The following is a 13,331-nucleotide window of genomic DNA, read 5'->3' as shown; positions in this document are numbered from 1 at the left end:
TTCTGCGTACCTTTTTCCTGATCCCAGAACCTGCATTAAAACAGCTCTTACAAAGAGAGCTCATTTTAAATAATTAAGTGATAGTGAATCCACCACCTTCCCTAGTATGTTGTTTGACTTTTAATTAGCCTCAGAATTGAGAAATTAGATTTTATTTAAAGGTGGAATTTCTCTGACTGTAGCTTACATTCATTACCTTTGTCATCAAGACAAAATATCTCCACAATTAAGTACTTTCAAAGTCGCTTCTCAAAATTCATGAAGCTGAATGCATTGAGCTCCAGAAGACAACACATGGGACTTAACTTTCCAGCTCTTAGATTGCTTTTGCGTTCTTCCTTTGAACGCTTTCCAGTATTTGGGTGTTCCTGAAGTATAGTTTCACTTGCTAAAATGGGGAAAAAACTGATATGCAGATAAGTCATTCTTCATGGAAACAATAAAAACAATCATTATACTGACTTAACAAGATGAAGACTTACCAATTTTCATTGTTCCTATGGGTATGGAAAGGAATAACTTTTATTTTAGAGGTTCAATACCTTCTGCACTTGACACGGATAAAATGCTGCTACTTTGCTGTGCCTGCTTATTTTTTCCCAGGCTGCTATGATCTAAACTGCTTTCTTGGGAACAGCTAAACCCCACTCTAGCGAATGTTTTTTTCCTGTAACAGCTCACTCTAACTTAACAAGAACTTGAAAATGAGGATAGACTTAAATTTTGTATGTGAAAAAGCAAGTAAGCTCAAATTCAAACAACCTATAGGATGACTGGTTTAGCATAGCGTGGATTAGTGTCATCACAATGTATTTTGAAGAGTTCACAGTCAGTGTAGTCTTCCCTAGCTGATGGCACACATGGGCCCGTTGTTCAGTTCAGTGTGTAGTTTAGGAATACTCTTGGGTTCCTTGCAGACACAGTAGTCTAAGCAGCATTTACAAGGAAAGCTTTCTGTCATGTCCAGTTAGCCAGGACCATCCATGTCATACTAGTAGATGTTGATCTGATTATGGTTGGAGAGGAGATTGACGTCGTATATCTTGACTTCAGAAAAGCCTTCGATTTGGTATCCCATGATCATCTCTTGGCAAAACTGGCCAACTGCAGCCTTAGGTCCACCACGATCCGCTGGCTGGGGAATTGGCTCCATGGTCGGACCCAGAGGGTGGTGGTTGACGGAACTCAATTGCCATGGTGCCCTGTGACCAGTGGGGTCCCTCAAAGCTCTGTCCTTGGACCTGTATTGTTCAACATCTTCATTACTGATGTGGACATTAGAGTCAGAAGTGGGCTGGCCAAGTTTGCTGATGATACCAAACTCTGAGGTAAAGCATCTACACCTAAGGATAGGAGGGCGATCCAGGCTGACTTTGACAGGCTCAAGAATTGGGCAGACAAGAACCTGATGGTGTTTAACACCGAAAAATGCAAGGTTCTCCACCTTGGGAGGAAAAACCTGCAGCATCCTTATAGGCTCGACAATGCTACACTGGTTCGCACTACGGATGAAAGGGAGTTGGGGGTCATGATTGACCACAAGATGAACATGAGCCTGCAGTGCGATGCTGTGGCTAGTAAAGCGAGCAAAACGCTGGCTTGTATCCATATTTGCTTCTCAAGCAAATCCCAGGATGTCATTCTCCTGTTGTACTTGGCCTTGGTGAGGCCGCAGCTGCAGTACTGCGTCCAGTTTTGGGCCCCACAATTCAAAAAGGATGTGGAGAAGCTTGAGAGAGTCCAGAGAAGAGCCATGTGCATGATCAGAGGTCAGGAGAACAGACCTTATGACGACAGGCTGAGATCCATGGGACTGTTTAGCCTGGAAAAGTGCAGGCTCAGGGTGATCTGATGGCCACCTATAAGATTATCAGGGGTGTTCACCAGAATCTGGGGGAACGATTGTTCACCAGAGCCCCCCAAGGGATGACGAGGTCGAACGGTTATAAACTGCAAGACCATTTCAGGCTGGACATAAGAATTTCTTCACTGTCTGAGCTCCCAAGGTCTGGAATAGCTTGCCACTGGAGGTGGTTCATGCACCTACATTGAACGCCTTCAAGAGAAATTTGGATGCAAATCTTGCTGGGATCCTATGACCCCAGCTGACTTCCTGCCCCTTGGGCAGGGGGCTGGACTCAATCTTCCAACGTCCCTTCTAGCCTGAATGTCTATGAAATCTATGGTTATACATGCCTTCATTTCTAATGCAGGATTACAATAATGCAGTATATCTGGACATATGCACTTTTACACTGGTACAGAATGCTGTAGCATGTCATAGAATCATAGAAGTAGGGTTAGAAGGGACCTTGTAGATCTTCAAGTCCAACCCCCTGCCTGGGCAGGAAGAAAACTGGGCTCAGTTGACCCCAGTCAGGTAGGCATCAAGCCGCTTCTTAAAGCCCCCCAGGGTAGGAGCCAACACCACTTCCCTTGGAAGTTAGTTCCAGATCCTAGCCGCCCTGACTGGGAAGTAGTTCTTACAGATGTCTAATCTAAACCTACTCTCCAACAACTTGTGGCCATTATTCCCTGTTATCCCGGGGGGCGCTGGGGGAAACAAGGTCTCCCCCAAACCCTGCTGGTCCCCCCTAGTGAGTTTATAGATGGTCACCAGGTCCCCCCTCAGCCTTCTCTTGTGAAGGCTGAACAGGTTCAGGTCCCATAGCCTCTCACTGTAGAGTCTGCCCTGCTATTCCTGGATCATGTGGGTGGCCCTCCTCTGGACCCTCTCAATGTTGTCCACATCCCTCTGGAAGTGGGGCGCCCAGAACTGGACACAGTACTCCAGCTGTGGCCTGACCAGTGTCGCATAGAGGGGAAGGATCACCTCCTTGGCCCTACTTGAGATGCACCTGTTGATGCACGATAAGGTCCGGTTAGCCGTGCTGACCATGACCTCGCATTGTCAGCCCATGTTCATCTTGGAGTCAGTGATGGCTTCAAGATCCCTTTCTGACTCTGTGCTCTCGAGAAGGGAGTTTCCCATCTTATAAGTGTGCTGCCGGTTCCTACTGCCCAAGTGCAGCACCCTGCACTTGTCAATATTGAAACGCATCCTGTTTTTGTCAGCCCACCCTTGCAACCTATCCAGGTCTTGCTGCAGTCTTTCCCTCCCTACTAGCATGCCCAGATTTTGGTATCATCAGCAAATTTGAACAGGTTGCTTTTCACCCCATTGTCCAAATCGCTGATAAAGAAATTGAACAGTGCGGGCCCAAGGCCCGAGCGCTGGGGGACTCCGCTGCCCACTTCCCCCCAGGTCGAAAATGACCCTTCCACCACCACCCTCTGACTACAACCCTTCAGCCAATTTGCAGTCCATCTGACCGTGTAGGCATCAATGCCACAGTCGCCTAGTTTTTTAATGAGGATGGGGTGAGAGACAGTGTCAAAGGCCTTGCTGAAGTCCAGAAAGACTACATCCACGGCGACACCTGCATCCAATGCTTTTGTGACCTGATCGTAAAAGGCAATCAGGTTGGTCTGACATGACCTGCTCCTAATGAAATCGTGCTGGTTGCCCCGGAGCATTATCCCCGATGCCGGCCCATCACAGATGTGCTCCTTGATGATCTTCTCAAAGAGTTTCCCCAGGATTGAGGTAAGACTGACAGGCCTATAGTTGCCCGGGTCCTCCCTCCTCCCTTTTTTAAAGATGGGGACCACATTGGCTACCTTCCAATCATCTGGCACCTGGCCCGAGCACCATGAGCGCTCGTAAAGCAGTGCCAAGGGCCCTGCAATAACCCCTGCTAGCTCCCTCAGCACCCTGGGGTGGAGAGCATCTGGACCTGCTGACTTTAACACGTCCAGCCCCTCCAGAAGCGCTCTAACCCGGTCCTCCTCAACCTTAGGTCTTGAGGCGTTCCCCTTGAGTCCATCTTGAATCACGGTGGGGGAGTCCCGGTCCCTGCACAAGAAAACGGAGGTGAAGAATTTGTTAAAGAGGTCTGCCTTCTCCTCTGGCGCAACCACCAGATTGCCCAGCATATCTTGCAGGGGCCCCCCATTTCCTGGTGCCTTCTTCATTCTCCCTGTATATTTGAAAAAGGACTCGTTGAAGTTGGCCCTCTTGAAGTCTAGGGCTACTGCCTTGCTGCAGGCCCTTGTCACCCTGCGCTGGATGGTGAATTCCAGCAAGCGATGATCGCTATCACCCAGGTGGTCAAGGACCTGGAGCCCCCTTACCAGATCATTGCCTGTGGACAGGACCAGGTCCAGCAGGGCATTTCCTCTGGTGGGACTGTGCACTCCTGCGTTAAGTGGAGGTCCTGTACCTTGGCCAGGAACCTCCTGGAATGGTCCAACCTGGCTGACTGCTCTTCCCTGTAGATGTCCAGGTAATTTAGATCATCCAGGACAACTACATCCCTTGCCTTAAGTGCCTCTGCAAGCTAGCCCGAAAATTCCCGGTCCAGCTCCTCCCCTTGGTTGGGGGGTCTGTAGTAGACCCCCACCATTAAATCCCTCTTCCCATGATCCCCTTGTATCCTTAGCAGCCATGACTTGCAGGCATATCAAACCTTTCCTTTACCTTGTACCCTGCCTTCAACAGAATTCTGAATCAAGTTTAGTCTTTTTCAAAACTCTCTATGACCCAAAGCCTAGGACAGTGGGGGCCAATGTTTTTTTGCAGGCATGCTACAAATTAGCTCCCACTCTCCCAGAGTAGAGTGCCACTTTGATCCTTTCCCCTGCCTGATCTGCTGCTGTACTTTTCTGTTCTTTTCCCTATGCTCTCTGCTTCATCTTCTGCTTTGCTTTCTGCTTTCTTGCCCTATGTTCCCTTCCAGATCTGCTGCTCTGCTTTCTGCTCTATCTCCTGCTGCACTACCTATTAGGGGTCTGTGGAGCAGGCCCTATTCTATTTGGATTCAGGTTCGGCCCAAATCGGGGATAGTGATTCGATTTGATTTGGATCACTGTCCCTGATTCAATTAGGCTGAATCTGAAGATTTGATGCCAATTCAGAGAATCAGCGATTCGGCCATAGACACAGCTTTAAATGTTTTTTCTACATATCTGGAGGTACCAGCATGGCTTGTGAAAGCTGCAATGCTGGGGTGGATGGAGCGTCCCACTGGAGCACAGGGGGGGCCCTCCATGTGCTCAGCGGCGAACCTGGAAGTGGACTGGACATACTTCCAGGTCCATTGGGGAGTGTGCTGGCCCTCCCCGACACACACACCCTCCCGGCTTGGGTACCCCCCAGACCCAGGAGATACTAGTTGCTGAGCTGGGGAGGCATTGGTGGTGGTGGGGGGGGTCCCCCCTGCACGCTCCCTGGCAGACCTGGAAGTGGACCAGAAGTGCTTCTGGTCCACTTCCAGGTCTGCTGCCAAGCAAGCTGGAGAGCCCCCCACGCTTCTGTCTTTTATCTATCCTAGGCACATGTGCCACAAGTGGTACAGGCAGCCTTTCAGCATGGCATGCGGCAGGCCAGGGAAGGGACGGGCAGTAGGGCTGTGCAAATCTTTGGTCCCTGATTCAATTCGGCCCGATTCGGTGGCTGAATCTCTAAATCCGAATTGAATCAGGAAAACTAATCTTAATCTTAAATCCTTAATCTTAAAGGGCTTTGCACAGCCCTACCGCCCATCCCTTCCGTGGCCTGCCGCGTGTCATGCTGAAAGGCTGCAGTTGACAACGATGCTCTTCTGGCACAATAAGCGACCTGCAGTAGGAGTAAAGCTCATCAGCATGGAGAAAAGTACTGTCCTGAAGGCTGTTCTGAAACTGGGAAATGAGCTCCACCGTGCACTAAGAACCTGAGACATCACTTTTCAATTCAAATGGGAGATACATTTTGTACTAGCCTTTTTTGACATAAATGTGTAGGCAACGTGTATATATATATATATATATATATATATATATATAAATAAAAAAAAGCCCTCGAAAAAATCTAAACACTCCACTGCTGTGCTTCTCACCACGAAGAGAAGATGTGAGAACAAACACATGACAGATGTCAGGTACTTTGCTCAACGCCCAATTTGAAAGAATTTGTTTACTACTATGACAGACATTAAGAACTAGACCTGGATGACTTTTTTGGTAACCAGTAAATTCATAAAATATGCAGCGTTAGATGGGACACCGCTAAGGCATTTTCAAAAATGTCAGATTTCATTGTGTTTCAATGTTTTCAAAATTAAGAAAGTAAATACACTTGGCAGTGGCAAAGTTTTCTGTTAGAAAGTAGAGTAGATGTAATCTTTGCAGCACAGAGGAGAAAAAGCAATCATTTTCTGTATAATGATAAGCGTAAAATTATAAATACACTTACTTGCTTAAGATACTCATTCGTCAGACTTTTAGAGTGGAGGCTGTGGTCTATGCATACAAGTATACACACATCTAGGTTTCTGAACACGTTGATCAGGCTCTGAAACATGCCGTTAACAAGGGCATCTATGTAAATGTTGAGGTAGAAGACTTGGATTCTGTTACTCGCTTTACCTGTCTAACCTCAGGGAAGTCGCACAACTTCTGTATGCAATTCCATTTCCATTTCTTTAAAATCGGTATTTAAAGGCATTGTGAGGATCGTTGTTTATAAAGACCATTGTGATCTTTGGATGAACAGTACTATGCAAGTGCAAATCAGTGTTCTATGGTGTAGAGAACTTGTTGCCAGGATGAAACCTGACCAAATACAACCAAAAAGATAAAAGGTTTCTGAATGTCTCCAAGCTTCATAGGAATGTAGCCCTGGAAGATACTTCATTCTACTTCCATTATAGAATGGGGTTTTTAAATGTCAATTCAAGTAAGAAAACAAAGCAAAGTTATCCTCTTGGACCGACCCCAAAATATTTTTGGATGTTCAGTTGTATGCTGCAGAAGTAACCCATGTTACATGACTGCATAATCTGAAGTTAATTTTGCATAGTACACTGCCTAAACTTTTGGCTGACTTACTGAAATCCCTTTGCAATATGCTTACTTAGAGGAGATCTGTGCTGTAGACCTTGATTTCTCACTAGGATTTTGTGAATGTGAACCAGTGTATGGAAAGAGTAGGTGATACCAGAAGGAGCAAAATGTTTAAATTTTTATTGAACCAGGGTATGGTATTAGGTTTTTTGGTATATATTTTCATTTGTGATTTTTGATAGATATTTTGTTTGAAGGTAAAAGTTTAAACAGTGGTCTTTTTGCAGCTATGAAAATAGCTAACAACCTTATAGAAGGACTTTCCATTCATTTCCTATACAGCTGGAGCTAAACATGATCTTGCATTTCAGCAAGATGCTTCCAGAGGCTCACTTCAAGGTTTTATTTTCCTCTCTGTACTTAGACTGTAATACATTTATCAGGGAATCTTGTTCCTTGTGGGGTCCGGTAGCAAGAGACAGGTGACTCGTTATGTCTTTGAATTTGGTTAAGCCGTGTTACTCAGTAAATTGTATGAACTCTGCTGGGAATAACAGATGGAGATTCATTTAACAATATTTTTATGCTGTTCAGCACACCTAACTTTTGTGTGTTATACAGACACACTGTTGTCATATATATCTGTACGTTCGGTTGTTCAAGGCAATGAAAAAGATCATTCTACAGTCCTGGTGGCAAAATCTATGGCTCACTGTTCGTTTCCCTTCTGCACGTTGTGGAGGAACCTCAGTAGCTCTTCAGTCAGGATTGTGCTGAGATTAGTGCATCAACCAGGATTAAAATCTCTCTATTTCACTTTTAAGTGGTTAAATTTAGTAGCCATTTTTAACACGACTCTTAGGGAGAAGATCGTTTAATTTACTCCCTTCAGTACTTTTTGGTAAAAATAAATATATATCTCTATATAGATATATATAAAATAACTTTGGCAGAGAGAATAATTACAAATCAACTAACACAAAGGTACACTAATTTTTCACAATCAAAGCGAATTGAGCTGTCTGCAGTGGAGGAATATCTAGTGGTAGTTGCATAAGACTTGAAAGTTTTTATCCCATTTTCATACTAGTATTGTATTTGCAAGTCAGGTGTATCTTGACTGGTGGGCATAAAAGCAAAGTATTTCTTTATAGACTTCATACACAGTAGGACTGGAAGGGACCTTGGAAGATCATCAAATCCAGCCCCCTGCTCCAGGGGCAGGAAGTCAGCTGGGGTCAAAGGATCCCAGCAAGATAAGTGTCCAAACATTTCTTAAAAGAGTCCAGAGTAGGTGTCTGCACCACCTCTGCAGGGAGTCTATTCCAGGCCTTGGGGGCTCAGACAGTAAAGACGTTTTTCCATATGTCCAGCTTGAAATGGTCTTGGAAGAGTTTGTGACAGTTGGCCCTTGTCATCCCTTTGGTGCTGAATGCCATTAGGTTTTCATCCGCCCATTTTCTGAGCCTGCCGAGGTCGGCCTGGATCACCAGCCTATCCTCAGGTGTCGACGCTTCGCCTGTTAATCAAAAATGGCTTAAGAATGTATATTTACCAAGATAAACTTTGATGGAATAGGTTTCGCAGTGAAACAAATTCATTTGGTACATTCATTTGAATTGTGAGCACATTTAAAATGTCACCTTTTATACTTAGTTAGCTTTTCAAAACATTATTAGTTATTTACGCAATGGATAAAATCGTAACATTGTGCCTGCTTGCGTTTTGGGTTTGAGATCTTGAAGCAATGGGGTACTTGCAGAACTTGCTTTGGTTTTGAATGGGGTCAGATGCTCTATATGTTTGGGAATCCATATAGTACGATAGATTTTTCTCACAAATTGTTAAATAGTTAATGTTTATACTGTGCTTCGTGGCTGTAAGGTGAATAAGTACTATTATTTTAATTTATTTAGCACCACGTGATGAATTCAGATAATTCACAACACATTTAAAACTGACATTTCAACAGTCTTTACTCTGTCAAAATCTATACTAAATGTTGTAATGGCCTCAGATAATTCTGTCAAGTCAGTTAAATTAAAAAGTCAAACAAAAAAGCACTTTGAATTTAGATGTCTCTTTTATAACAGAAGACATCCAAGCAGTGATACTGTTTTTGACACTGCTGTCTTTATATTTTTACACTAAAGCATCTCCACAAAGATATTTTTATCCCATTATCCTATGGTCTCTCTGTGGCCCCGGTGTCGCAGTCTGGGAAGTTTCCAGACAAGAAATATGTTCTGGGAGTTGCTCTGTTGCAGAGTATCAACCCCCAAATTCCCAGGTTGGCATTTCCAGCATAACGTCTGTATGCTATGGCTGTTTGTCCCCTTCACCTTCAGTGACCCAGCAGGCTGATAAATAATGCAGTTTTTTTCTGAAACAAGAGGAGGAAAGGAACAATGAAAGATTTAGATCTGTAGGAAACATCCAGAGATTTGTACAGATACCGCACACACAGATTTCTAATCCCTCTGCTTTTAAATGATGAGTAAATAGCTTAAATGGAAATATTTCCAGGGTGGATTGTCTTGCTAAGTGATCTTCTGTTTTTAAATAAACCATAGTTAGGGAAGCAATCTTGTAAAAGCCAGATTTATTCTTATTGTATGTATCTCCAGTCCTTATAGTTTTACTCATTCACTTTGTGCCAGAAATCACCTTACTTCTGCCAGCACTACAAAAAGCATGTCATGTCACGTTCTCTTCCAGATCAGTAGATTTGCCAGTGTTATTACAGTTCCCAAATCTGTATTGTTGATATCTGAAGAAAGAATGCAGCTTGATTTGCAGAATACCAGTTTTTTTCTAGTGAATTGAAAAAGGCAGCAGCAGTGAGAAGAGTAAAAACAATGTCTCTGGTGGAAAACATGCAGGGAAACTTTTCTTGGGTCTCTGTTCTAAGTGCACAGTACTTTGGACAGATCAAGTGATCTGTTTAGTGACTGCTAGCTGTGCTGATGATTCAGATGTGAGCTGGAATTTGTTATGCTAATTTAAAGTAAGAGGCGGGTTTATCATGTTAGGATATGCCTTATGTTTTAAAGGCATGAGATTTATGTAAGCCACCCAAGAAGCTCTTCCGTCCTACTTTAACTCATGCCATGTCATGCTGTTACAACTGGCAGAAGGTTAATATTTAAAAAATAATCACATTACAAGGATCTCACTAGACACTGCCCAGGGATACAGTTTATTCTCCATTGTATGATTTAATATTGCTAATGAATACCATTATTTACTCAGCTATAACATGACCCCCCCTAAATAATTAGATTCTGTATATGAAAAATGTATAAATTTGTTATACCTTTACAAGTATGAAATCTAATGATTAGAGGTCTGCCTTGAATTTATCATTCTCACACTGCTACAACAGGGAAAATTAACCTGGGGCGCGAGGGTCAGGTGGCCCCCTTTTACTTTTGCCCCACAACTTCTCCCTGCAGTAACTTTTCCCCCTTTACTGTCAGACCTTGCTCTCCATGAGCATATGGAAGTGAAGAGCAAATCTGAAGACACTGGCCATCTGCATGAGACATTTACTGTGGAGTAGACTAATTAGCTCCGCAGTAAACGTCTAGCATCTACACGTGGCCTTATTAGGCTGGAGTAAACTAATTAACTTTGCAGCAGGGTGGTGCTTGTATGTACTATCCTGCTATGGAGAATTTTACTCCACGTGTAGATGCTGATGTGGCTGGTTGGGGCAAAAGTGTGCTTCAGTGTGGGGACTGCCTGTTGGATGGCCCTGCACTGGAGCACCCTTGCCCCAGCCAGCCCCTCCGCAGCATGTTGAGGTGGGCTGGAACGGCCCTGGGCTGGCCCCCCAGGCCCTTTGCCAACCAGGGCTGCTTCGACCCAGCTCAGTGTACTCTGGTTCCATGGGCATGTTCAAACAACTCACCCAGGAACAATAAACTCTGGTGTAGTATGCTGGAGTTTATTGCTTCAAATTAATTGCCCACGTAGACATGCCTACTGACTTTGAAATAAACATACCTGTAGCAATTTGCATATACTACAGGTACTCGTAGACTTGCATCATTTAGAATTGATTTTACTTTTGTTTGCAAACTGTTGCAAATATTAGCACAGGTATTCTATGAACACACTTTTATTCAGCACTTTTGTACCTACTTATACAGAGTACAAATCACAGGGGCGTGGAAAAACTTGAGAGGGTCCAGAGACGAGCCCCCTGTGTGATCAGGGACTTGCAATATGAGGAGCGGCTGAGGGACTTGGGTCTCTTCAGCCTACGGAAGAGAAGGTTGAGAGGGGACTTGGTAGTGGCTTGCTGCTACATCAGGGGAATACATCAAGAACTTGGTGAATGGCTCTTCACCGGGGCACCCTTGGGGAAGACCAGGAGCAATGGATAGAAACTTCTGGAAGGCTGCTTCAGGCTCAATTCCAGGAAAAACTCCTTTACAGTCAGGGTGTCCAGACTGTGGAATAAACTCCCTCCAGGGCTGGTGCAGTCAGCTACCCTGGAAATCTTCAAAAGGAGACTGGGCAGTCACCTTGCTGGGGTCACTTGATCCCAGATGTCTTTTCCTGCCTAGTGCAGGGGACCCAATGATCTACAAGGTCCTTTCTATCCCCTAATAATTTATGAATCCATGATATTATTCCAAAAACAAAAGGCTCATGATTTATCATGTAGTTCACTGGTTCTCAACCTCTTTTGTACAAGGACCCATTTATAAACATCAATGGCCAGTCCTGGCCCGCTGCCCCTAGTCCCCCACCTCCCAGTGTGTAGGGCATGGGGGGCCCTAAGCAGCCCCTTGCAGGCTGGGGTTCTGATGGACTGCAAGGGAAAAGCCAGTTTCCCGTGTTTTTTTCCTTTAAAGGAGAATCCATTTTTAAAGTTTGTTTGCAACCTGCTTTGGGTCGCAACCCATGGGTGAGAAATGCTGATATAGTTAATTGGGCTGGGCCTCAACAAAGTCAATAACATTTCAAGCCATGGTGACCACATATTGTGGTGAACACTATTCAGCATGTGTTTGTACACCAGGTACCCCCCACAAAGGATCCATGTGCTAATTGGTGCCCCACTTAGGACTGGAACCAGATGTTTTTGTCATGAGTTCTGGGATCCTCCAAAAATTTATATACAGTTAAGGCATGGGGCTGCCTGGACCAGTTCCACCTCATGGGGGGTGGGGCCACAGTAATGACACGATAGGTTGAGAGAGGGCGACAGCTGCGCAGCTAGAGATGTTTGGTGATGTTTGCCAGATAGTTCAGGCTGGTGAGGAAACAGGAATAATTAGAAATGGGAAAGAAAGGTGCTGCTTAGGTGTGGGAGTGAAAAGGAAGTCGAAATGTCTTTATTGTAGTGGTTCACCATGACTTGGAAGAGTCAGTACTGAGCAGAACTAAGCACAATGGGCATTAGCTCTTATTCAGGTGGCCTGCACCAGCCTATCCCATTTTTGGCACCGGGGGGCCTGGTATTACAGTACCTCCAGGCCCAGTGCTTGTTCCCTTCTCGGGGAGCAACTACCTTATTTTTTTGGTTAATCTCCCCCGTCCCCTCCCCAACCCCCCCCCCAACAACAAAAACCCCAAAACAGTTCCCATCAGCATTTTTGGCACCGAGGAGGGTGTTGCAGCTTGCTCTGGCCTCTCCAAGTCCCAGGCTGTTATTGCAAAACTTCCAGGCTTGGTGCTCGTTCAGTCCAGGGGAGCAACTGCCCATTTTTTTTTAAAGACCACACAAAAAAAATCTCCTATCAGTATGTTTGCCTAGTATGGGCCATGTGTTTTATGGTCCTGCTCAGTGTTGGCTGCATTTAATCAATTTCATAGTTGGTTTCCATTACTGAACACATGCTGCTTCTGGCAAGTTTAATGATAGACAATCTGTTTAATGAGGGATGCTTTCTTGTATGTGAATATAAGGCCAGGGGCTCTTTTCCTCATGTAGACTGGGGAAAAAAATCTTTTTTTTATATTTGAGTAAATAGGGTAGGTCTTGCTGTCACTTAAGTAGAGGTGCAGTACTATATCAGCTGCCTACCAGATCAGCACTGCTAAAAGGAAATATACATTATTGGCTAATGGCTTTTTTTGGCTGCTGTAGCCAGTAATGTTTACCGATAATTATGCCTTCTGGCCAGGGCCCTGGACACCTGCATTCCCTCTCCCCCTTGGGGCCAGGGCCTCTGGATGCCTGGATTCCCTTGGGAAACAGTGGGTTTCCCCTTGCAGGCAGGCAGCATTCTAGCCTGCAAGGGGTCCTGCTTGGAGCTCCCGGCAGCAGGACACAGGGAGCGTCATGTACTTGTGCACAGCTGCACATGGCCAGCAACATGGCTGGGCAGTGTGGAGAGCAGCTCCCTGCCGGTAAGTCTATGGGGGGGAGGGAAGGGGCATGGGGGTGCAGATTGAGGTCCCCACGGTGAGGGAAGGAGTGGGGGAGGGGC

This window comes from Alligator mississippiensis, chromosome 11 (genome assembly GCF_030867095.1).
Source record: "Alligator mississippiensis isolate rAllMis1 chromosome 11, rAllMis1, whole genome shotgun sequence".
Taxonomy (NCBI): domain Eukaryota; kingdom Metazoa; phylum Chordata; order Crocodylia; family Alligatoridae; genus Alligator; species Alligator mississippiensis.
Note: the sequence above shows the minus strand (reverse complement) of the source record.